Source organism: Myxine glutinosa, chromosome 5 (genome assembly GCF_964187855.1).
Source record: "Myxine glutinosa chromosome 5, kmMyxGlut1.1, whole genome shotgun sequence".
In the NCBI taxonomy this organism is placed as follows: Eukaryota; Metazoa; Chordata; class Myxini; order Myxiniformes; family Myxinidae; genus Myxine; species Myxine glutinosa.
This window is the reverse complement of record NC_136265.1, coordinates 80,063,490-80,067,652: the sequence shown is the minus strand read 5'-3', so window position 1 is coordinate 80,067,652 and position 4,163 is coordinate 80,063,490.

Below are 4,163 nucleotides of genomic sequence, written 5' to 3'. Positions count from 1 at the left end.
TTGAACTCGTTCACTTGTTCCGTTGCTTTACTAACTCTTTTCTTCAAATTTATTTTGCCTTCCTAACTCGGGGGATGTCTGCATGGAGCACTGAGTTGCAGTATCTTTTCAGTTGAGATAGTTGAGAGTTAAGTTTTAAGTTAAGATCGCTGAGCTTTACCTTTCTTAATTTATTTGATTGCTTGTAATTTGTGAGATTCCTTTTGAGCATCTTTTGTACTTTATTGCACCCGCAACATTTCCCACACCAGAAGTGGTTGATCCTATTACATCTGTATGTTCAAGCATTGTTGAACCTACGCCCATTGGGGTATTAAATTTCCCATCTCCTTAGTTCCAAACTGATGTCGCACCCGGTTACCTTTTTGGTTTATACAGTCGTGGCCAAAAATATTGGCACCCTTGCACTTTTTTCAAATGACTCACAATTTTCTCGAAAAATAGGTGCCTTCTCCCCAACTGCTGTTTTCAGATCTCCCCATGGGTGTTCAATGGGATTTCGATCTGGACTCATTGCTGGCCTCTGTCCCAAGAAACAATGATTTCCCCTCTCCCCAAAATAAATCCCAATTTCCTAGGTCATGACGTCACCAACGTGTACGTGGCGAAATCCTTCAGATACGATTTGTATCACGAGGGGATTTTGCTTCATCTATTTATTACGTATGAAAATATCGCTGAAATATTTAAACCTGATCTTCCCCCATCCCCACCCCCACCCACATACCTGTGTGCTCCTTACATTAATTAATAACATTTCCCTTGTGTACAGAGGGTTAGGAGACATTAGTGTACATTTACATAAATTACAAGGACAGGAGGAGATAGATATAATAGACGCATATGGTACATGGGGTTTGAACCTGGGGTCCCCCAAGTCACGTGACACTTGGGATTCACATAAAAACATAAACAGGTGAACATGGCGGAACCTCTTTGGAAACTTAATAATATTGTTATGGACACGGCTGATTAAGATGTTATGATGGGCCGAGCGGAATGGCCGCCGTGTTCGCACAGTTTACCCGATTCCACCCGACGTTGACCAAATCGCGCTATGCTAAATCAATGAAGGAAAGGACACAACGGCTGGGATAAATGAAACGACACAAGGGGTACAGTTCTCAAGACCTCCGGAGGAGGATATAATTGGTGATGCAGAAAAGGGGTAGATTACAAGGCAAGAGGTAAAGCACAGAAAAGATGGGCACTTAGACACAGTCTTATCTTATCCCTGACAGGCCACAGACAAACGGAACAAGACTGACTTACACAGGGATTGATGGCAGGGAAGGACAGGCAGTCGATAGCACAAGGTGCACCTTGGCTCAGGGACAGGATACAGCTCGGTCCAGTCCAGAGATGCGGGGAGGTATCGCAGCGCTCGGAGGTGGCGTCTTCTCTCTCCAAGCTGAGGGCGCATCTGACGTCACCTCCCTCTTCCTGCGCATGCTCAGCGGGGAGTGACACGCCCTCGGCTCATTGGCTCCGCCCCAGATGGAATCGGTCCGCCGCTTCTATTGGGTGCGGGGGGTTACCGGGCTCCGCCCTTGACGAGGAGCTGACAGCGAGCCCCTACGTGGTAACCCCGTCGGAGCACATGTTCGATGGCGGCTAACCAAGCCGGAGTGAGGACGCGCACTCGCCGCGCCGCCGCCGTTGTTGTTGCTGTTGTTGTTGTTGTTGCTGAACCGTGAGGAAAAGCTGCGGGGAGGTATTGGGAGGTCCTAAACTTCCTAACTGTGCCATACAATCACATTCTGGTGCAACGAAGAGTCAGAATTAATGGAAACGAGTCCTTAACTGACATAGACTAAGAATAACTAGCAAGATGTCCTATAGTTGTCTACGTGAGATGCGGTGGACCTGGATGCGACATTTAATGGGGGAAATAGGGGAAGGTCGGGTCTACAGAGTGTTGTTTACAGAAAATGGGACTAGGGAATGGGGAATTGGGGATAGTTGGGAAGTACTGAGGAAATAGGGGAATATTTACAAGCGGATATGGATGGATGCCAATCTCATATCCGCAACAATATGAAACAGGACGAAATAGTCTGAATTTCTTAGGTCATTCGCCAGTCGGCAACTGGCCTCCAAAGCCAGTCGCCGACTGGGCATCCTCCGTCGTGCGAAGTCCTTCCTTGGCACACCTGAGCTCCTCACCACATACAAGGCTTTCATCCGCAGCTCAATGGAATACTGCTCTCCCCTCTGGGCTGGTGCTCCTGCCTCACACCTAGCTCGTCTTCACGCTGTTGAAACCAAAGCATTCAGAATCATTGGAATCTCCCGCGATGAAGCTAACTCCAAGGGCCTCTCACTCACTCACTGCAGGCAGGTTGGTGGTCTTTCTGTCTTCTACCGACTCCTCTCTGGCCTTGCCCCCCCAGCTCTCTCTGGGCTCTGTCCCGCAAATATTCTGACAGGTCGCACAAGATCTGCCTGCAACCCTCTTATGGTCAAACTGCCAAAATCAAGACTCTCTGCTCACCTTCACTCCTTCATACCTCTTTTGTCCCGCCTCTGGAACAAACTCCCTCACTCTCTTCAATCCCACTCCACCCTCCAGGTCTTTAAAACAGCTGTTCACCACCATCTCTTATCTTCCCCCATCCAAAACCTTGATCTTTTCTACCCCCGCTAATTTCACCCCAATTCCACTTTTTTGAAATACCAACTTCTGTCCTGGAAGTCCTTGGTGTCCTTGTGTTTTATACTTCTCCCTCCACCCCCCCCCCATTCCCACGCCTCCTCCCCCCCTTCCCACGCCTCCTCCCCCCCCTTCCCACGCCTCCTCCCCCCCCTTCCCACGCCTCCTCCCCCCCTTCCCACGCCTCCTCCCCCCCTTCCCACGCCTCCTCCCCCCCTTCCCACGCCTCCTCCCCCCCCTTCCCACGCCTCCTCCCCCCCCTTCCCACGCCTCCTCACCCCCCTTCCCACGCCTCCTCCCCCCCTTTCCCACGCCTCCTCCCCCCCCTTCCCACGCCCCCCCTTCCCACGCCTCCCCCCCCTTCCCACGCCTCCTCCCCCCCCTTCCCACGCCTCCTCCCCCCCCTTCCCACGCCTCCTCCCCCCACTTCCCACGCCTCCTCCCCCCCCCTTCCCACGCCTCCTCCCCTCCCCTTCCCACGCCTCCTCCCCCCCCCCTTCCCACGCCTCCTCCCCCCCCCTTCCCACGCCTCCTCCCCCCCCTTCCCACGCCTCCTCCCCCCCTTCCCACGCCTCCTCCCCCCCCCTTCCCACGCCTCCTCCCCCCCCCCTTCCCACGCCTCCTCCCCCCCCCTTCCCACGCCTCCTCCCCCCCCCTTCCCACGCCTCCTCTCCCCCCCTTCCCACGCCTCCCCCCCCCTTCCCATGCCTCCTCCCCCCCCCTTCCCACGCCTCCTCCCCCCCCCTTCCCACGCCTCCTCCCCCCCCTTCCCACGCCTCCTCCCCCCCCCTTCCCACGCCTCCTCCCCCCCCTTCCCACGCCTCCTCCCCCCCCCTTCCCACGCCTCCTCCCCCCCCCTTCCCACGCTTGCTCCCCCCCCTTCCCACGCCTCCTCCCCCCCCCCCTTCCCACGCCTCCTCCCCCCCCCTTCCCACGCCTCCTCCCCCCCCCCTTCCCACGCCTCCTCCCCCCCCCCTTCCCACGCCTCCTCCCCCCCCCCTTCCCACGCCTCCTCCCCCCCCCTTCCCACGCCTCCTCCCCCCCCCTTCCCACGCCTCCTCCCCCCCCCTTCCCACGCCTCCTCCCCCCCCCTTCCCACGCCTCCTCCCCCCAAGCCCTCTCCCTTCCACACATCTCCCTGCTCTCAAATGTTGTGTTTGTGTGCTTCCCCTTCTCTCCCCATCTTGTTTTCCACTCCCTCTTTTTATATATTTTGTTTGTCTGGTTGATTTGTTTGTGAAGTAAATGTTAGCTCTTTCACGAGCCTCGATTCAGTATACAAAAAAAAAAAAAAGAATGTCCAACTTTTAAACTTGTTTCATACGAGGACAGGAACCGGAAAGTCGTTGTTAAACTTGTTTAAAGATCTCGAGCACGAACATCGTCACTCACGGGGCGTCCAGGTTACATTTGGGGCGTGGTCTACGGAGATCTGAGAAGAGCTGATATCGTTATGAGATGTAAAGAAGAAGAAGAATACATAGTTCCGGAGGAAGAAGAGCACGTGGCC